The following is a 23,067-nucleotide window of genomic DNA, read 5'->3' on the forward strand; positions in this document are numbered from 1 at the left end:
TTATGTATGCTGATGATCTGGTAATTACTGCCGATTCTTGAGGAGTTGGAGATGCTTCTGCTAAACCTGGAGCATGCTACTAAGAGCTGGGGCCTTACCATTAGCCCCACAAAAACAAAGCACCTGCCTGGGTATTTTGTCACCAAATGCTCCCTCTCATCAACTCCCCAGGAGTGACGGGGCAATTGTGGGGAGAGTGGAGAAGTTTCCCATACCCGGACAGTGTGCTTATGACCAGTCTCACTCCGAATCAGTCGAACGGCATTATATTTTCATCGGCTGTGTAACGCTGCTGTGTGGAAGCTACCTGGTCTGTTCCTCTATACAAAGCTCATGGTCTTCTCGGCCACGGTTATTCCCTGCCTTTTTTATGCTTGTGTAGTAGGTTCGAATTAGGTGCACACACACGCAACTTGGAGGCAACACTATTTATTAAACGGTAAATAATATAACACTCTACATGAGGTGGTGACCACCTTCCTCAACTCACTAACACTCTGGAACACGACACAGACTGGACCAGGCAGGCAACGGCCTGCCTGGCCCAGGACGACGACTCGGGACTTGACGACCGAAGATGTCTTCACCTTGGAGTACAGTACAACAGCCGCGCTCTGCGTTCACACCACGCTTATATTTGGTTTTGCGTGGCTGGCTCCGCCCCGGCGTGGCTGGCTCTCTTCAGGCCACGCCTCCCTTCCCAGGACACGCCTCACTTCCCCCACCTATGGGAGGGTCCGGATCCCTCCACCACGTGACCCCCCAGGCACCCCCTTGGGGCCCCCAGCCTTCGTACGGGCCGACACAGTAGTGACCTTTCTCTGTCACTACACTTGCAAGACGTTGAACCCTCTAGAAGTAACATCTTCTGCGGTTAGAAACATTCAGGCTGGCCTGCCTACCATATATCCTGGGCTTAACCAGGCTGGATTGTTTGAGTTCACAGACCGTTGAAATATCTGGATGCAGTCCCATCATCAGTGAGCTCCTCCGGCAGGCGAGGCTGCGCTGGCTGGGTCACGTAGCCCGCATGCCCAGCCGCCGCATGCCCCAAAGCAGCTTCTGTTTGACCGGAGAGGGAGTGCTGAATGGGGCACGGCACGGGCTCAGAGAAGAAGAGATTGAGTCGATGTTGTTCAGAAGGATGTTGAGCGGTGATCACCAGGGCGGCCTGCTGGATGCGAACAAAGAGCATCTGTAACGAGCGGCGACTGCTTGGCTATGCCACTAGTCAATCCTGACACGTTGTACTATACACGCTCTGTGACTCATGCCGATGCACGAAATGCAAAGATCCCCCGTATAGCCTTAACAGACTGTGCTGTTAGCGAGTAGCATTACCTCTGAAGGCCGGCACGACACACGAGGGTGCGGGTGGCCAGCAGCGCACCCGGCCGCCTTTGTCACCCCAGAGGTCATGTTTACTACACACAGCACCAGGTAGTCATTTGGGGCCGAGTCGACCTAGGGGAGGCCCAGGACCGGTTCGGATATTCATCACTGATGTTTGCCGTGAGCGGGAATCAAACTCGGGTTGTCACTGCTCCGCTGACGCACGCACACACATGCACACATACATACACATAACCTGTCATTCGCTACTAATTGACGGTGACGTCACCACGGCACCTGTGCCAGGCTAGGTGCACTTTGAGACCATGTGTAGTGTCGAAAGATCGCTGACAGGAGGTCACGGGACAGACCCAGCAGGTGCCATGGGTCGGCTGACTGAGATGACTGGCAGATGCACACCAGCTGTACCCCCTACTGTGCCAACTTACTGCGTTTTAGCCGCCGGCGCTCCACTTGTTGTTGTGAGCGTCGCTCCTCTGCCCTCCGTTGTTGCTGGAGGGTGACCGCCTTTAATTGCCCAGCAGCAGCGTCCTTCACGAGCCTCTTCCATAGAGGCCGATCTTGACACCGCTGATACCGGTCATCGACAAGAACACTCAGCTCCACATCCTCCCGTACTGCATCAGCTCCATCTTTTCTCCAGCCCGTGCCGTGCCCGTTTGGCCCCCTCACTATCCGGCCAAGCAAAAACTGCTTCGGCATGCGGTGACACACACACATGCGTCACGTGTGCATGCAGCCATGCGAGCATGACAGACGCGCACAGGAGTGGGGGTTGGGAGGAGAAGGCCGGGTTGGATCAGATGTCAGAGACGGGATCTGTATGTAGACTGCGGGAGGCGGAATCTGATGAGCTATGAAGCTCTTTGTCACAGATCTCCAGTATGGCGTACTGGATCAGTACGTTTCGTCAACAAACAATGCAACAACACGACAGGAGTGCAAATAATATGAACGGCAGTGTATAGTAGTGTATAGTAGTATATAGTGTATAGTAGTGTAGTGTATAGTAGTGTAGTGTATAGTGTATTGTATAGTAATGTATAGTAGTGTATAGTGTATTGTATAGTGTATTGTATAGTGTATTGTATAGTAGTGTATAGTGTATTGTATAGTAGTGTATAGTGTATTGTATAGTAGTGTAGTGTGTAGTGTATAGTGTAGTGTATAGTGTAGTGTATTGTGTAGTATGTATATATGTTGAACTTCTTTCGCACCGTAACGTAACCAACCGTGCTCATCGGAGGTGTGGGAGAAGGACGACAAACTAAATACAGTACAAAGCAGTTTCAAAGAAATTCGTTTTCAATTTGGTATAGTCGTGTATATTAGGGGCCGTCCATAAATGACGTCACGCACCTGGGGGGGGGGTCAGACATTTGTGACGATGTGTGACGATGGGGGGGGGGGTTTGAGAAATTTGACGTCACATAAAAATGCGCAACTTTAAATAAATATAGAACACACGTTCTACTAAATTAAATAGACTTTTTAATAAATGTTTTCTCCTACAACATCAGAGTGCAGCGCCACATTAAATACACACTACAATGACAATAGTTTAAAGCGATTTGAAGCATCGATTTAAAGCTTTCGTGACTGCAGGGATTCATCTTCTTGGTTCTTTCGGTAAAGTCACATAGAAGGGAAGTAATAAAATAAGAAAAATGAAACATAATAAAACAATTCTCACGACGTTTCGGCCACAACGCAAGCAGCCGTCCTCAGGTGAAAACCAGGTCTGTCGAGGCGATAGCGTCTGAATGAAACAGCACACGTGCTTGGAGCATATATATAAGCTGGGTTGGAAGGGGGGAAAAGAGCGCCTTGACAAAAGAATATGCATATCAAGAGGCATTTAGCATATTTACGGTAAATGCAGGTATGTGATTAGTACTACTCATGCCCGTGCATTATGCAACCGAGAAGATGGATTCTGGCTTAGCAATCATTGGAAGGACGTAATAAACCATTTCGGATCTTAACTGATTGTGTTCACGTTTACGATGACTTTCAGACCGCGTTCCACTCACTGGCATTGTATTCTCTGCAGGGAATGGATTCTTTGCTCCGCAGCAAGTTTCTCACTACTCACCCATTGACATATTTCGTTGCTTCCTCTTAGTATCTTTCACACGACGGTCAATGGTACAGTGTATAATAACACATAGTATAAAATTTATATGCTTAATACAATGTACAAAGTAATATATAGTATCGTAATTGTATAGTGAATATACAGCAGTGTGATACACATTACGGTGGGTAGAATAATACATAGTGTAATATTACAATGTATAAGGTTTAGGGTGGTTTATAGCATAACAGTATATAATTTAATGTTGGGTTTGTCTATGGCAGTATATAGTACAGTGTAGACTCGTGTGATGTAAGAGAATACAGTTTAGATGGAAGCATATTATATATTTTTTACGACGTAGAATTGTCATGTATTACTTACTGTTAGTAACTCAGCTTATTGTAGAGTATATTTAGTATACTGATGATACTATGTAGTTTATACTTAAGTTGTTTACGTGGTGGTTTTAGTTACTGCAGCTACATACTATTAACACTCCTTCCCTGTATTAATGCTACCCCTATCCCCTCCCTTTGATTCTGCTAATCCTGCATAATGCACGGGCATAATTAGTACTATTCACATACCTGCATTTCCCATATCCCCTCCCTTTGATGTTGCTAATCCTGCATAATGCACGGGCATAAGCAGTACTAATCACATACCTGCATTTCCCATATCCCTTCCCTTTGATGCTGCTAATCCTGCATAATGCACGGGCATGAGTAGTACTAATCACATACCTGCATTTCCCATAAATATGCTAAATGCCTCTTGATATGCATATTCTTTTGTCAAGGCGCTCTTTTACCCCCTTCCAACCCAGCTTATATATATGCTCCAAGCACGTGTGCTGTTTCATTCAGACGCTGTCGCCTCGACAGACCTGGTTTTCACCTGAGGACGGCTGCTTGCGTTGTGGCCGAAACGTCGTGAGAATTGTTTTATTATGTTTTATTTTTATTATTTTATTACTTCCCTTCTACGTGACTTTACCGAAAGAACCAAGAAGATTTGAAGCATGTTTTATTTTCAAAATGGAAATATGGTTTGGGGGAGGGCAGAGCTTTGTGACGTCATTTTTGAGGGGGGTGTGACTTTTTGTGACGTCGTGTGACAAGGGGGGGGGAATTGTCAAAAATCGCGTGACGTCATTTATGGACGGCCCCTTAGTTTAGTATATAATGTATTGTATAGTGTATTGCGTATAGTGTAGTGTGTGTCGTGTATAGTGTAGTGTATAATTCAGCATCCATTTTGAACTTCTTTCACGCCGCACGTAGCCAACCGTGCTAATAAGAGGTGTGGGTCTCCAGTGCATTGAGTCGTTGGTGTCGGCCTGGCCACTCGGGGACTCCCACAGACAGCCGCAGAGAACCACAGGGTCACCAAACGAGACGCGCCAACTGGCGTAACATAGAATAATGACTCGCGTGGGGACAGAACACAAGTCGAGTAACATCACATGACCACCCATAAGAGGTGTTTTGTTGTTGGGTTGTAGTAAATATCAACGTTGAGTCGTTAAACCCGCCACCACCCTTCACAGCCAATCAGTAAGGGGTTTGTGTTACCTAAACACAAACGTGGCCAATTCGTTACTAGTACAGCACTAACCGGTTGTGTGTTGGAGAGTAAACCGACAGTACAACATTTCCAATTATAGTGTAGTGTATAGCATAGTGTATCGTGGAGTGTATCGTGGAGTGTACTAGTACAGCACTAACCGGTTGTGTCAGAGAGTAAACCCACTACAACCTTTACAATTATAGTGTAGTGTATAGTAATGTATAGTGTCGTGCATATTGTAGTATACTACTTAATCACTAACCGGTGTGTGTGTGTTGGAACGTAAACCCACTACAACATTTACAATTATAGTGTCGTGTATAGTAGTGTATAGTGTAGTATATAGTGTTGCGCATATTGTAGTATACTAATTAATCACTAACCGGTGTGTGTGTGTTGGAGAGTAAACCCACGACAACATTTACAATTCGAGTAACCGTGAAGTTTCGCCGGTGATTACAATAACAACCACAACAACAGCCAGCAGCCTCATCAGGCGACAGCCACAGAGTTGTGGATAAATTCTCCTGCTGCTTCGGTGTTAAATCGAGCAAGGGGTGAATGTGATGTCGTCACTTGTGAGCCAATCAGTCATTTAAACGGTCAATGGACACTTGTTGAGTCACTCACACTTACTGGACATACACGACGTGTGTGCATTATGTTCATCGAAGAGAATGCAGAGGATTTGCGACACTATATTATTGGCTGCTCACAGTTCGCATTGTGCCGAGCAAGGGCCGCATCTGACAGAGAGGGTGAGTCCTTGTCCATACACATCTGGCAGTTCACCAGCACTGGTTCGTGCAAGGCTGCCTGCTGATGAGACCCTGCACGTCGAGACAGCTTTTGCTTGCGTTCGAATCAATGTCGCTGAAGCTTTGCACTCCCCAGGAGGCGGCGTGGCTGATGGGATGTGCTAAATATTCTTTGAATTGTTTACGTGGCGAGACGTGAAGGAGACTTTGCTTATCTTGTTGAGACTTACGCACAGTCACATACCTGTTCGCGCACACATACCTACTGTATCACTCTCTCGCACAAAGACAAAGATCCTCCGCTTAGCCTCGGCAGACTGTCAGGGCAAGTGCTGTTCGCGTGCAGCACCTACGAAAGCTGGCACTGTGGCACACGAGGGGGTGGGTGGCCAGCACCACGCCCGACCGCCTTTGTCTCCCTAGTGGCGATGTTTACTACACACCGCACGAGGTACTCATTTGAGGCAGAGTCTACCTAGGAGAAGCCCAGGACCTGTTCAGATAATCGTCACTGGTGTTGGCCGTGAGTGGGAATTTAACTTGTGCGGCCAAGTTCGTAGAGCAGCGCGCTGACCGCTACACTACCGCTCCCACACACACAGATACCTGCTTGACCACTCTCACACGCACATACCTACACGCACATACCTACTCTCTGACATACACACACCTACTCTCTCTCTCACTCACACACACACATACCTACACGCACATACCTTCTTTCTCACTCTCACACACGTACTTACTCTCACACACACACACATACTTACTCTCTCTCACACACACATACCAATACTCGCCATTCACTGCTAAGTGACGGTGACATCACCACGGTGCCTGTGCCAGGCTAGGTGCACTTTGAAGCCACGTGAAGTGTTGAAGGGTCGCTGACCAGGAGGTCTCGGGACAGACCCTGCAGGTGCCATAGCTTGGCTGACTGAGATGACCGGTAGATGCACTAGCTGTATGCCTTACGTTGACAACTTGCTGCGTTTTAGCCACCACGTGCTCCGCTCGTAGTTGTGAGCGTCGCTCCTCTGCCCCCCGTTGTTGCTAGGGGGCAACTGCCTCCAACTGCCCAGTAGCAGCGTCCTTCACGAGCCTGCTCCATAGAGGCTGATCCTGACACAGCTGGTACTAGTCGTCGGCAATTCCACTCAGCTCCACATCCTCCCGTACCGCATCACTCCATCTCTTCTCCAGCCCGTGTCGTGTCCGTTTAGCCCCCTCTATGTGGCCAAACAGAAGCTGCTTGGGCACGCGGTGACTGGGCATGCGGGCTACGTGAACCCAGCCAACGCAGCCTTGCCTGCCGGAGGAGCTCACTGGTAGGAATGTGTCCAGATCTTTCAAGGATTTGTGAGCTCCTCACACAATCCAGCCTGGTTAAACCCAGGATTGATTGTAGGCATGCCAGCCTGAATGTTTATAACCGACACAGATGTTCCATTAGAGGGATCCACGTTTCAAAAGGATAGAGAAGGGAGGGCATGACTGTGGCCAAGAAGACCCGAAGCTTCGTGTGGAGCGACAGACGTTGTAGCTTCCACACAGCGTTACGCAACCGATGAAAAGATAATGCCGTCCGGACTGATTCGGAGTAAAGACCTCTGTTGTCAAACCGGAGCTGGTCATAAGCACACTGCTCAGGTATGGGAAACTCTCCACTCTCTCCACAATCGGGGGTGGAGATTTTGGTTGCACAAAATACCCAAGCAGGTGCTTAGTTTTGGTGGGGCTGATGGTAAGACCCCACCTCTTAGTGGTATGCTCCAGGTTCAGCAGCAGCGCCTGCAACACCTCTGAGTGAGCTGCAATCACCAGATCATCAGCATACATAACGTGGTTGACCAAGAGGGAGCCATCCCTCGACCGCACCCGGGCATCGATCAGCCTCACATTGTATTTGATTGAAATTCCTCTGGTACATCCATGAACGCTTCTCGAACTACGTGGTCAAAGATGATGTTTAATCATGTGGGAGCCAGAGGACATCCCTGCCGCACCCCAAGGTGAACAGGTATTGGCTCCGACTCCTGGCCACGTATCTTTACCCGGGCCTGCTCTCACACACACACCTGCATTCTCACTCTCTCATGCACACTACTCTCTAATACACACACACATATACATTACTTCCTATATTATTATTACTACTACACTCATACCTACTCTCTCTTTCACACACATACCTACTCACTCACACAAACACTTACTGTATTTACTCTCGAAATCTCTAACACACACACACCTACTCTCTAACACACACACACACACACCTACTCTCTAACACACACACACTCATACATACTCTGTCTCACACACACACCCACACCCTCCTACCCAACGTCTCACTCTCTCTCTCACACACAAACACACCTACTCTCTATTACACACACCTACTCTCTATTACACACACCTACTCTCTAACACACACCTACTCTCTAACACACACCTACTCTCTAACACACCCACCCACCCAACGTCTCACTTTCTCTCACACACACACACCTACTCTCTCTCACACACACACCTACTCTCTCTCACACACACACACCTACTCTCTAACACACACCAATACTATCTAACACACACACATACATACTCTGTCTCACACACCCCACCCTCCCACCCACCATCTCACTCTCTCACACCCAGTCAAAAACACACCAAAGATCGCCCCGAGTCGCCTGTAACAGACTGTTGGGGCGCAGGTGATGTGAGCAAGGAGCAGCAGCGCCTATGAAGGCCGCCACTGTGGCACACGAGGGGGTGGGTGGCCAGCGCCACGCCCGGCCGCATTTGTATCCTCCAGTGGCGATGTTTTACACGTCGCGGCGAGGTACTCATTTGATGCTGAGTCGACCTAGGAGAGGCCCAGGATCGGTTCAGATAATCGTCACCGGTGTTGGCCATGAGCGGGAATCAAACTCTGGTCGCCGGGTTAAAGCGCATCTTACGGCTAACCTATACACTACCAGTCCCTACACACAACAACAACAACCGCCATTCGCCACTTAGTGGCGGTGATGTAACCACGACGCTTGTGCCAGGCCATGTGTGCACATTGAGGCCACGTGAAGTGTCGAATGCCCGCTGGCAGGAGGTCACGGGGCAGACCCAGGTGCCACAGGTCGACTGACTGAGATGACCGAGACAACTGGCTGATGCACCATCTGTGCCCCCTACTGTGCCAACTTGCTGTGCTTTAGCCACCCAGCGCTCCGCTCGTTGTTGTGAGCGTCGCTCATCTGCCCTCTGTTGTTGTTGGAGGGCGACTGCCTCCAACTGCCCAGCAGCGTCCTTCACGAGCCTTCTCCACAGAGGACGATCTTGACACCGCTGGTGCCAGTCATCGGCAAGTCCATTCAGCTCCACATCCTCCTGTACCACATCACTCAATCTCTTCTCTAGCCCGTGCCACGCCCGTTTAGCTCCCTCTATCTGGCCGAACAAAAGCTGTTTAGGCATGCGGTGGCTGGGTATGCGGGCTACATGGCCCAGCCAACGCAGCTTTGCCTGCCGGAGGTGCTCACCGATGGGACTTTGTCCAGATCTTTCGAGGATTTGTGAGCTCCGCACACAATCCAGCCTGGTTAAACCCAGGATTGATCGTAGGCTGGCCAGCCTAAATGTTTCTAACCGATGAAGATGTTCCATTAGGGGGGTCCACGTTTCGCAAGCATAGAGAAGGGGGGGAATGACTGTGGCTGAGAAGACCCGAAGCTTCGTGCGGAGTGACACACAGCCTTACGCAACCGATGAAAAGATAATGCCGCTCGACTGATTTGGAGTGAGACCTCTGCTGTTAAACCGGAGCCGGTAATGAGCACAATGCCCAGGTATGGGAAACTCTCCACTCTCTCCACAACTGCACCATCACTGGTTGGGAGTTGTGGGGGTGGAGTGACCGATGGTACAAAATACCCGGGCAGGTGCTTCGTTTTGGTGGGGCTGATGGTAACGCCCCACCTCTGAGTGGCACACTCCAGTTTCAGCAGCAGCGCCTCCAAATCCTCCTCTGAGTGAGCTGCAAATGTCCATGTCGACGGCATACATAACGTGGTTGACCAATAGGTAGTCATCCCTTGACCGCACCCAGGCATCGATCAGCCTCCCATTGTATCTGTACCAGATGGAAATTCCTCCAGTACAGCTACTGAAGGCTTCACGAACTACGTGGTCGAAATAGATGTTAAATAATGTTGGAGCCAGAGGACATCCCTGTCGCACCCCAAGGTGTACAGGGAATGGCTCTGACTCCCGGCCACGTAGTTTTACCCGGGCCTGCTCACCATCATGAAGGTCCTTAATGAGCGTGAGTAGAGGGTCAGGGACTCCGAAAGCACAGAGAACAACCCAGAGCCTCGGTCTACTGATGCTATCATATGCCTTGACCAGGTCAATTAAGCAGAGATGTAGGTATTATTGGAATTCCCTACACCTCTGCTGTAGCAGACGGACAGAAAATATGGCATCTGTGCAGGACCGCCCTTTTCTGAAACCGCATTGGGGCTCCACAAGCCTTTCCTCAGCGTGCCGAGCAAGGCGATGTTGAATTAACCTTGCCAGGACCTTTCCCGGCACACTGAGGCATGAGATGCCCCTGTAGTTGTTAGTCTGTGCGGTCCCCCTTCTTAAAGAGAGGGACCACCAGGGCATCCTTCCAATCCTGCGGAACCCGTCCAGTGGCCCAGACTGTTGTTATGATGTCATGTAGGGCAGTCTGCGCACAAACGCCAACCTCCGTCAGCATTTCGCTTGGGAGATCATATCTGCCCGGTACCTTTCCTGATCTCAGACTCTGGATCGCCTTCAGTACTTCCTCAATGGATGGCGCCTCAGCCAGTCACTCATAGGGGGTGACTTCCTCCTCCAATTTTTGAGGCACCGCATCCTCAGCAGGGTCATCCCCACTTTGTCCCATGATGTTTTCCAGGCTGAGGGATGCCCCCTCCTCCAGGACCTCACAAAAATGCTCAACAAATCTGCAAACCTCTTCCTGGAGATCAGAGATTGGATCACCATTCTTTCCCCTATTGATGGTAATAGGTATGGCGCTGCAGGTTACTTTTTTGATGGAGTTAAATAGGGATTTGTGATCGCGGGCCATTAAGGCAGACTCCATCTATTCAGCAACCCACGACCACCACCCATCCTTGCAGCGCCTCATGGCTCTCCGAACCTCTGAGCGAAGGCTGCGGTAAGCCTCCTTATTCTCTGACGTGGGATGGTGTAGCCGATGAGAGTGGGCCTGTCGCTTTTTCTCAACCATCCTGAACATCAGGAGGAGTGGGGGAAGATGCCAATCCCAGCCGCAAGCGATCATGAAATTCTCGCTTGCAACTTCCATCAGCTAGCTGAGACTAGGCCACCTTAGGTTGGAATGGGGTCCTGGGTGTACACCCACCACCGGAGTGGAAGAATGGCTGGCGCATCTTACAGATGACTACTCGATGGTCAGAGGGCAGATCAGCTCCATGGTAGGTCCTGGTGTCAAGGACATGGGCTCGCATCCGCTGGTTCATCAATATGTAGTCCAACAATGTTCTTGCTTGGACCCGGCATGCATCCATGATGTTGTGTGGATGTGCCAATGCTGGAACAGCGTGTTGGTACTTACAAGCCCATGGGCTGCACAAAAATCTAGCAGCCTCCTACCGTTGCATTGAGCTGATCTGGCCCATGCCCTCCAATCACTTCAGAGAAAGTGCCAGCATCATGACCAACTCGGACATTGAAGTCACCCAACAAGATGACTCTTTCCCGAGGGGCCACTTTAGCCAGCACCTGTGACAGGAGGTCATAGAAGGCATCTGACTCATCGGCCTTGCCTGCATCCCTCCACGGATGTTCGTCTTCGGTGGGGGCATAAGTAACCACGACCACCACTCTTCGCCTCCGGTTGATGGGAAGGCGAGCCCAAAGTAGCCTGGGGCTTACAGCTTCCCACACCTCACCGCCACGCTCCCACGCCCCCTTCATTATTTTGTTCAGAAGAAGAGCCAAACCTGTTGTTTGCCAGTCTCCTGCTCCCGAGTAGAGGACTTTCCACCCCTCATGGTGGCAGGAGCCAGAGCCGGTCAACCGGACCTCCTGAATGCCACAGAGATCCAGGCGGTACCGGCCCAGCTCCCGACAGAGGAGTGGCAGCCTCTCCTCCGCAGTGAGCGTTCGAACATTCCACGTAGCCACAAGTAGTGGCTTTTTGTTGTTTCTGGAGGAGCACCTGAGGGTGAATATTCAATCTCCTGGCTCCGCCAGATGGGGTTTGGCCCCTAGACGTCATAGACGTCTGTCCCCCCGGAGCCTCCGGCACAAGCTTATTCATTAGATATTTTTCACGTGGTTTAGTGCTAATTTATTGAAAATGAAGGGGTTACCAGCTCCTCGCACCCATCCCGAGCCCCCATTTAGCCGCTGTGGTGGTCACAAATGCCCTGAGGGGAAAGGCCAATTGGAATTGGCCCCTCCCCCACAGCACTGCCCACGACAGCATTGCCCGTCCTGCACCACGGGGAGGTAGGGGGTTCTTTTTGCCCAACGTACACACACACTCACACAAACACTCTCTCTCTCACACACACACAAGAACACACACACGTACACAAATACTCACACCAACACTCTCTCACACACAGGAACACACACGTATACACACACTCACACCCACACTCTCTCACAGACCCATACACGAACACACGTTCATAAGCCTATGACCCACAATGTGTCCGATCTCGTCAGACCTCTGAAGCTCAGCAGATGGTTAGCCTGGACAGCGCTTGGATGGGTTAGGGTCCTCATAATCAACATCGGTATCATCATCATCATCACTATCACTCCGCTCACTCGCCCACCAGGTGCCTCCTTGTAACTCTACTACCACTACTACAATGGTTAATGTTTCTGTAGTATAGTAAACTACGGCGGGAGACCACTTGACGGGTAGCACACTTTATTAACACTTGTCTTGCCACAATAACACGTGTGGTCACTACAGCTCACGCTACACGTTCCACCCGACACGTGTGGTTACTACAGCTCACGCTACACGTTCCACCCGGCTACACACACACAGGCATTCCAGCCTCATAGCATCCGGGGGAACCTCCAGACCCACCCCAGCTTGGGTATGGGTCACGACCACTGGGTCTTGCGGCCCGGCCCTCACACGTACGTCCGGCCCCGGGTCCCAAGGTCCCGCCTCTGAGCCACACAGGGTCCCGGTCCTTACAAGGACAGCGGGACTAGGTGTTTCAGGGCCCTATCTCTTCCTCCTCCGTCTTCCGTCTTCACCGGTCACCAACTCTCCGAGCGCCCGCGCGCACCGCCTTATATAGCCCTCCGCTCCCGAGGAGACGGAGCCTATGCGGATCGCGATGTGAGCACCCACCCTAGTCGACCAATCACCACGCGCTGCCACACGATCCCTTCTTCCAGCTTGTGTCAGCGCACACAACCAATCACCACGCGCTGCCACACGATCCATCACTGTTAGCGTGCGTCACCAACACACAGCCAATCACCATCACATAACCCATGACCCCGCGCTGACCTACGATCCCTCACTGTCAGCGCGCGTCACCAACACACAGCCAATCACCACGCGCTGCCCCACGATCCCTACTGCCAGCGTGTATCACCCCTACATCACCCCCTCCCACATAGCTCGCAGCCGGCCCGGCTGCTAAAACAACAACAACAACAACAAAAAAACCCCCACTCCCCAAGTGTGCCCCATAACACAACAACAACGCAACACAACGACACAACACAACACAACAACAACCTATGTACAAACCGACGAGCAACACAATAAAAGTTATTCCGAAAAAAAACAGACGTGTCCAGTGTCTCCTTGACTACCGATCCCCCTTCCGCTCGCTCCTTGAACGGGGTGATAGAGCGGTCGAGCGGACGGGGAACGTAGTGACGAGACGCTCCGGCTGTGTCGGCCCGCATCCCCACCCCAATTATTTGGTCAGGAAAAGTTGCGCGACCTAGCGCGAGTCCGCCTGGCCGGTCCGTCGTACGGGACGGGACGCTGTCGACCGTCCGGTGGCTCCGGCAGCCCAGGAAGGCACGGTTTGGGCCTGGAAGAACCGGCCGTGCCGCGGGGATCTGGTCGCCGGTGGTCGGCAGCCGTCAGTTCCAAGACACCTGGGAGCGGATGAGGCGAAAACATGTGAGGATCAGGCGGAAATATTTCCCTCCCCGGGTCGTCGGTCACATCACATGCTCGGTCCTCACGACATAAAGGAAGGCCATATGGAGGCGAGAACGGTTTCAGCCGGGAGGGGTGAACGTACCAACGGCGCTTTCCCCATTTTATCTAAACACACTGGGGGCGTGCAACCCGCACGACCTCCATGGGTCCCAGCCATGGCCTCAACAATTTAGGCGACGTAGCCAAAGGTGCATGAGGGCAGTGCAGCCAGGCCCTATCGCCCGGCTTCCAATCGTGCACGGACACCTTCCGTGCACGCAAGCGCTCGTTGGCGATTTGCCGAGATCTCGAATTAAGCCGTGTGGCCTCCCGTGCCTCGGCGAGTTTTGCAATGTTAAATTTAATATGGTCGGCCAATTTGGAATTAGGCCGTGGCACGGAAAGTCCCAGCTGAGTCTCCATGGGCGGATCGGTCTCCCGACCGTACATCAGATAAAATGGGGAAAACCCCGTAGCTGCATGGGGGGCCATTCTATACGCGGCGAGGACCCCCAGGACCTGCAAGTCCCAGTCAACCTGTGCCTCGCACACCTGCTGGCACAACATGGAGGTTAAAGTCCTGTGGAGTCGCTCCACCATCCCGTCAGTCTGTGGGTGGTACGGGGAGGTACGCACCTTTTTAGTACCCAAAAGGTCGCACACCTCCTGCAGCAATTTACTCGAAAAATTCTTTCCCTGGTCGGTCAGCAAGCGTTCGGGAGTCCCCTTGTCCAAGACGTAGCCTTGGACAAAGGCGTCCGCCACGGCCGCCACCGACTGGTTGGCGAGTGGCCACGCCATAGGCCATCGGGTAAAGTATTCCACACCAACCAACAGGTACTTGTTACCCCTAGGCGTGACAGGAAAAGGCCCCAAAATATCCAGCGCAACGAGCTCGTTAGTGCGCGAGACCTGAATAGACTGCAGCGGTGGATTTGGCGCAACGGGCGGTGGTTTCCGTTTGGCGCAATCCACACACCCATTCAGTATATTGACCACATTGCTCCCCATCCCCGGCCAATAATAGTCACGCTGGAGCAGAGCAAGCGTTTTGTTTACCCCCAGATGCAAGAGGCGTTCGTGTGCGGCCAGAACAACTTTGCCCCGCATAGCGGAAGGCACGACGAGTGCGTGCCGCCGGGACATATTGTCCCATCTCATTAGCAGGCCCTGCTTGAGCAGCCAGGAGCCAGCTCGCTTTCGACCCTCCTTGGGACCCCCCGCCCTGTGACGCAACGCGAGCAGGGAGCTGTCAGCCATCTGGAGTCGGCCCCACTCAACGAGAGACAGTGAGAGTAGCGAGTCCCCGCCCGCAGGGGTAGCAGGAACGTCAACCATCGGCGCATTCGCGGCCGCGACCAACTCACTCTCGGGTACAGCACCTGGCGGTTTACAGCGCGCCGACCCCATCAAGCACGCACATTTGGGACGAGGCGACAACCGCGACAGGGCATCCGCGTTGGTGTGGCGCAACCCCTTACGGTAAGTGGTCATAAATTGATAGTCCTGGAGGACTTCCAACCACCGTGACAATTGGCCCGAGGGTTGGGCGACCCTCAATGAATACTGAAGCGCCGCGTGGTCCGTCCGGACCGTAAAATGACGGCCATAGAGATAAGGTCTAAATTGCTGTACAAAAAAAACAATAGCCAGCAACTCACGACGGGTGACGCAGTAGCGCTGTTCCGCAGGCGACAAAACCCTGCTACCATAGGCGACCACCCGTTCAACTCCCCCAACGACCTGTGAGAGCACCCCCCCAATGCCCGTGTTACTAGCATCAGTATCCAGCAAGAAGGGACTCGTAAAGTCAGGGTAACGTAAGGACGAGGCACCCACCAAGGCGTCCCGAAGGGAGCAGAACGCGGCCTCCTCCTCTGGCCCCCATCGAAACCTGACTCCTTTGGCTGTTAGAGCATGCAAGGGTTTGGCAATGGTGGTGAAATGCTCAACGAATCGGCGGTAGTAGGACGCAAAACCAATGAAGCTGCGGACCTCAGAAACCGACGTGGGCATTGGCCATGAACTGACACAGTTCGTCTTCGCGGGATCGGTGGAGATCCCTGAAGAATCGACAATGTGGCCCAAGTACCTTACGGATTTCCGCAGAAGGTGGCATTTCGCCGGTTTAAACTTCAACTTAGCCGATCACATCCGCAAGAACACCCCTCTTAATCGCTGGAGGTGTTCCTCAAAAGTTTTGCTGAAAACAATGACATCGTCAAGGTAAATTAAGCAAGTATCCCATTGCAGACCCGACAAAACCAATTCCATAAGGCGCTGAAACGTCGCGGGAGCGGAGTGGAGTCCCATGGGCAACAGATTAAACTGGAACAGGCCCCCTGGGGTCCGGAATGCTGTCTTAGGTTTAGACTCATCGTCGAGTGGCAGCTGCCAGAATCCCGACAGTAAGTCAAGTGTAGAAAAATATTGCGCCCCGGACAATGCGTCCAGGGACTCATCCATTCTGGGGAGCGGATACGCATCAGCCATGGAGATTTTATTCAGGCGACGGAAATCTACACAAAAACGCAAGGACCCGTCTTGCTTTTTAACCAGAACGATAGGTGCTCCCCACGGACTGGATGAGGGCGAAATGATGTCGGCCGTCAGCATGTCATTGACGGCCGATTGAACGTGTTCCTTCTCGGCAGGACTCAGCCGGAAGGGATTCTGCCGGACTGGTGCCGCATCGCCTGTTTCAATGTGGTGGCGTAACAGGTCCGTGCACCCAATATCATATTTGTGCTTGCTGAACACATCGGAGAATTCGATCAGCAGAGCGCACAGCGCACCCAATTGCACCCTTGACAAATCACTGGAGTCCGCACACAGCGAATCGACCCATTCAAGGTCATCACCCGATAGAATTTTCTGCGCCGGGACGGGATCAACATGTGCAATAAGGCGCTCTTCCGCAGGGACCCGTGCCGTGTGAGCAAGCACGGTGCCCTGCGGAATAACGGCCGGCCGCGAACCAACGTTTAACACCATAACGAACGGGTCCCCGTCAGCCCGAACCAACGTTTGAGCCACCGCCAAATCCAGACCCCCGACAGCTCTATTCGATGGACCCAAAAGCACGCCTTGTCCCGCAGTCACCCCACCCAATGGCTTCTGCAACCGGAGGGGTATCAACATCTGCGAACCCGGGGGCACGTGCACCGTCTGTTTCGCTAGCGCTTGGATCGTCGCGCACGCCGTCCGTATTTCAGTAGGGTTAGATAAAAAAGAAAAAAGGCGACCCGATGGCAGCTCAATACAACATTGATCCACGAGAATTTTAATGGGCATCTTAGCCAAAAAATCTGTGCCCAACAGACAAGGAACCGCTAGGGAAGAGGAGACGAAAACAGGTCCCGCCAATTTAATATCCCCTATGCAAATGGTCGCCCGAATCTGACCGATAATACCCAACGAGCCCCCATTTGCCGCGTAAAATGGCACGTCCACCGGAAGCAGAGGTCGACATTGAACGGAGAGAATGTTATAAATGAGGTCGGAAATTATAGTCGCCGACGCTCCCGTGTCCACCAGCACCCTGACCTCGACCCCGTCTATGAATCCCGTAACGACTGACGAACCGGCCGCCGCGGCCACTATTCTGTGGCCCAACTCGGACCATTTAATGTCCCCCCGGCCCCGTACGAACCCCCCTCTCCGAACCGAATCCCCGACCCCCAATCGCACATCCTCCGCCGCAAAGCGACGGCCCATGTGTGTCGCGTATGTAGGCCGAGCATGTGAAGTGCCGCGACTTGCCGGGGGTAGTTGGGACGACATGGGGCCTTGGTCGTCGTCCAGCCGAGGTCCCGTGGCACGCTGACGTGGAGCGCGGCACCCGGACGCCACGTGGCCCCGAAGGCCGCAGTTGTAGCACGTGATGAGGGACGTCGGAGGTCTCGGTTGCTCCAGCTTGCGGGTCGATCGCAGAGGCGACCGACCCCCCGACCTCCAATCCCCCGGTCGTGCAGCAGCGAACGCCTCCTCCCGTGGGCAAACGACCTGGGGCTCGGTGACCACCGGGCCGGAGCTGAGACCGCGGCAGCAGTGCAGACGACCACCTGTTTCCGCTGCAGGACCTCGTGCGCCTGGATACTTGTTGCAACACACGAACATATGTCCACTTTGTCGGCTGTGTTGATGGGGACCCCCAGGTCCTGCGCCAACTTGAACAGTTGTTCCAAAACCATAGCGTCCTGCCCCTCCTCGTCCATACGAGGGAACACGGCGTCAGCGAGAGCCAACAACGCCGTGCGGTAGGCGAGCGCGGTCTCCGTGTCCGCCTTCCGTCGGTCGTAAAATTGGTGGTGGCAGGCCGAAGGTGGTCCGTACACTTTGGCCATGAGGCCCAGTGCAGCCTTGAGCGTGGAGCGGGCCGATCTCGGTGCGGACCTGAAGGCCACGAGCGCGTTGTCGTCCAACATGGCAGGCAGTGCCCGCAGCGCCGTAGCGTCGGACCAGGCCGACATCTCTTGATGGGCGCGAAATCTTCGCTGGAATGCACCCCAGTCCCCGCCGTCCGCCTTGAAGGCTGTCAACGCGGGAAGACGCTGCTGGAAAATGATGTCGTCCTCTGCCTCGTGACTCTCCCGTGCCGCACCGTCGACCTGCAAAATGGTGGCCCCTATGGCGGGTGGCTGATGGCGGCCCGTAGCGCGCGCTGATGACGTAAGCGGCAGGGATTGGAGGACTCCCGCCACGTGTTGCTCGCAGTTTCCGCCAAAAGATGGCTGCTCAGCAGAAATGGCGGGAATTTCAAAGTCATTTTGGCGGGAATCAGCAACGCGAGCCCTTTCAATGTCCGTCGACATTCTCGCTCCTCCAGACGTGGTGATCTCCGCTAGGATGGACGCCGTAGCGAGTAGTAGCTCTGCCAGGCGGGAGTGCGCGTCACGGAGTCCGGCATCAGCCCCCAGCCGCTTGTTGGGCGCCCATGAGGGGTCCTGTGGCGCCGGCATCTCCTCCTCTTCTCCCCCTGATGCCTGCTGGCCCGAGTCGTCGTGGTTTTCCTCCCGGTCACACTCATGAGTCCGATGAGTCTTCCTGGTATCCATGGCAGGAAGACTGTTTCACTCCTGACGCCAGTTGTAGTATCGTAAACTACGGCGGGAGACCACTTGACGGGTAGCACACTTTATTAACACTTGTCTTGCCACAATAACACGTGTGGTCACTACAGCTCACGCTACACGTTCCACCCGACACGTGTGGTTACTACGGCTCACGCTACACGTTCCACCTGGCTACACACACACAGGCATCCCAGCCCCGTAGCATCCGGGGGAACCTCCAGATCCACCCCAGCTTGGGTATGGGTCACGACCACTGGGTCCCGCGGCCCGGCCCTCACACGGACGTCCGGCCCCGGGTCCCAAGGTCCCGCCTCTGAGCCACACAGGGTCCCGGTCCTTACAAGGACAGCGGGACTAGGTGTCTCAGGGCCCTATCTCTTCCTCCTCCGTCTTCCGTCTTCACTGGTCACCAATTCCCCGAGCGCCCGCGCGCACCGCCTTATATAGCCCTCCGCTCCCGAGGAGACGGAGCCTATGCGGATCGCGATGTGAGCACCCACCCTAGTCGACCAATCACCACGCGCTGCCACACGATCCCTTCTTCCAGCTTGTGTCAGCGCACACAACCAATCACCACGCGCTGCCACACGATCCATCACTGTCAGCGCGCGTCACCAACACACAGCCAATCACCATCACATAACCCATGACCCCGCGCTGACCTACGATCCTTCACTGTCAGCGCGCGTCACCAACACACAGCCAATCACCACGCGCTGCCCCACGATCCCTACTGCCAGCGCGTATCACCCCTACATTTCCATGAACTCAATGCTTTTGTTGCGTCGTAGAACCACACGGAGACAGAACTTTTTGTAAGGCCTTTTGCCGTTTATGAACACGATTGAAACACTCGGTCTCACACCAGGGGTAGTTGTTCTCTATACTCTGTCCTTCCCATGGACCCCCGAGCTCTTCTTGTCCTAACCTCGGTTATCCCTTGGGCTCTCTCACTCGGACCAGGACGGGGTTCATCCAACACCGCCCGGCCGAGGAGAGAAGAACCCCACTCACTCCTGGCCGATTCTCACAGACTTCTTGGAGTCCTAATCTCGGCTATCTCTTCGGCTCTCCCACTCATCGACCCCGGACAGGGGTTCAGCCAACACTATCTGGTCACGAGCGGGAGAGACCTCCTGCAGCTGATCCACACTCCGGGCTCCCACAACGAGCCCGCCTTTGTCACGGGGTCCCCGTTAAGTACCCTTTGGGCGGCTCCTCCCCTTCGCTCGGACCTGCCACTGCTTCCGAAGGTATCCCCTTACAGCACCCATGACATGACGTCATCACACTACTCCTCTACACATTGATTCGTCCGGCCGTGTTGAGGACTCGGATCTACCAGACTGTCATATCACCCTAATCCCAATACCACCGCCATTCGCCACTAAGTGACAGTGACGTCCCCACGCGCCCATACCAGGCCAGGTGCACTTTGAGGCTATCACATGAAGTGTTGAAGGCTCGATGACAGGAGGTTTCGGGACAGACCCTGCAGGTGCCTTGGGTTGACTGATTTAAATGACCGGTAGATGGACACCAGCTGTAACACCTACTGCCAGGCTAGGTGCAGGAGGTCTCAGGACAGACCCTGCAGGTGCCATGGGTTGATTGAGATGACTGGTAGATGCACACCAGATGTGCCCCCTACTGTACCAACTGGCCGCTTTTTAGCTGCCCAGAGTTCCGCTGTTGTTGTGAGCGTCGCAACTGCCCAGTAGTGTCCTTCACGATGCTCCTCCACAGAGGCCGATCTTTACACCGCTGGTACCAGTCGTTGGCAATTCCACTCGGCTCCATTTCATCCCGTACCACATCACTCCATCGCTTCTCTAGGCCACGCCATGCCATTTTATTGCTATCCGTCCAAACAGAAGCTGCTTGGCCATGCGGTGGTTGGGCATGCGGGCTTCGTAACCCAGCCAACGCAGCCTTTCCTGCCAGAAGAGCTCACCACCCTTAAGGTCACAACAGTAACACACTCACCCATCCAATCACTCACCCTCCCAATGAATCACCCAATCACTCACTCACTCGCAACACTGCTGGTAACAATAACAACAACACACTCACTCACTCAATCACCCACTTACTCACACACTCTCCCCTATCGCTCACCCACTCACTCATCTGCACACCGGCTCATGCACCACCCTGCAGGGTACAACAACCGCCAATCGCCACTAAATGGCGGTGACGTCCCCACAGCGCTTGTGCCAGGCTATGTGCACTTTAGAACCACGTGAAGTGTCGAATGTTTGCTGGCAGGAGGTCACGGGACAGACCCTAGTGCCATGGGTTAACTAACTGAGACGACTGGCCACTGCACCAGCTGTGCTCCCTACTTTGCCAACTTGCTGTGGTTTAGCCGCCTGGCGCTCGACTCGTTGGTGTTAGCGTCGCTCTTCACAACACACTCACGCACTCACTGAACCACCACACTGCAGGTCACAACAGCAACACACTCACCCATCCAATCACTCACCCTCCCAATGACTCACCCAGTCACTCACCCACTCGCAACGCTGTCGGTCACAACAACGACACACTCACTCAATCACCCACTCACTAACACAACAACACACTCACTCAATCACCCAATCACTCGCACAACAACACACTCGCACAACAACACAATCACACAACAACACACTCACACAACAACACACAACAACAACCGCCATTCGCCACTAAGTGGCGGTGACGTCACCACGACGCTTGTGCCAGGCCAAGTGCACCTTGAGGCCACGTGAAGTGTCCAACGCCCGCTGACAGGAGGTCACGGGGCAGACCCAGCAGGTGCCACGGGTCGACTGACCGAGATGACCGAGATGACTGGCTGATGCACCACATGTGCCCCCTACTGTACCAACTTGCTGTGCTTTAGCCACCCGGCGTTCCGCTCGTTGTTGTGAGCGTCGCTCCTCCGCCCTCCGTTGTTGTTGGAGGGCGACTGCCTCCAACTGCCCAGTAGCGTCCTTCACGAGCCTCCTCCACTGAGGCCGATCTTGACACCGCTGGTACCAGTCATTGGCAAGTCCACTCAGCTCCACGTCCTCCTGTACCACATCACTCCATCTCTTCTCTAGCCCGTGCCGCGCCCGTTTAGCCCCCTCGATCCGGCCGAACAAAAGCTGTTTAGGCATGCGGTGGCTGGGCATGCGGGCTACATGACCCAGCCAATGCATCCTTGCCTGCCGGAGGAGCTCACCAATGGGACTTTGCCCAGATCTTTCAAGGATTTGTGAGCTCCTCACACAATCCAGCCTGGTTAAACCCAGGATGGATCGTAGGCAGGCCAGCCTAAATGTTTCCAACCGGCGAAGATGCTCCCTTAGGGGGGTCCACGTTTCGCAAGCGTAGAGAAGGGAGGGAATGACCGTGGCCTAGAAGACCTCTCACAACAACACACTCACTCAATCATCCACTCACTCAAACAACAACATACTCACTCAATCACCCACTCACTGACACAACAACACACTCACTCACACAACACACTCACTCAATCACCCACTCGTTCACACACTCCCCTCTATCACACTCATCCTATCACACATCCGCACACTCACTCAAGACACTCACCCACCCATTCACTCACCCAATCACTCACAACACTGCAGGTCACAACAACAACAACACACTCACACACACACTCACACACTCACTCAACCCCAGATGCACAGGCCAACCACTTGATCCGTACGGCCTTAACGACGGTAACCATGAGGCAGGGGTGACTGAATAAGCCACAATCCTTGAACTTTAGACCCCCGTTGCCGGCAGTGATTGTGGCAGTCACGGCCGAAGGGGCCCTTCCTCGAATCGCTTGGAGGCCTCTTTTTCTTTCAAAATGTAGTTTTTGGGGGGGGGTTAGATCGCGTAATTATAAATGTGTCGTTAGACCCAGCACCACCCGACACAGCCAATTAATGAGGGTTGTGTCACGTAAACAGAACGTGCCATTTCGTTACTAGTACAGTACACCGCTTGTGTGTTGGAGAGCAAATCCACAACATTTAAAAT

General features: G+C 53.3%; 1 protein-coding gene across 9 annotated transcripts in view; it reads left to right on the forward strand.

The window, feature by feature from the left end:
* The window catches only part of LOC144952477 (discoidin domain-containing receptor 2-like), a 122,830-nt gene that overhangs the window by 25,664 nt on the left and 74,099 nt on the right, over window positions 1-23,067 (forward strand). The window contains exon 2 of one of the 9 annotated variants that reach the window (XM_078882902.1): window positions 20,136-20,294. The exons of the other annotated variants lie outside the window; for them this stretch is intronic. The gene's annotated coding sequence lies outside the window, so the exon portion shown is untranslated. The remainder of the gene's footprint in view (window positions 1-20,135; window positions 20,295-23,067) is intronic. 9 annotated transcript variants of the gene reach the window in all.

This window comes from Lampetra fluviatilis, chromosome 68 (genome assembly GCF_964198595.1).
Source record: "Lampetra fluviatilis chromosome 68, kcLamFluv1.1, whole genome shotgun sequence".
In the NCBI taxonomy this organism is placed as follows: Eukaryota; Metazoa; Chordata; class Hyperoartia; order Petromyzontiformes; family Petromyzontidae; genus Lampetra; species Lampetra fluviatilis.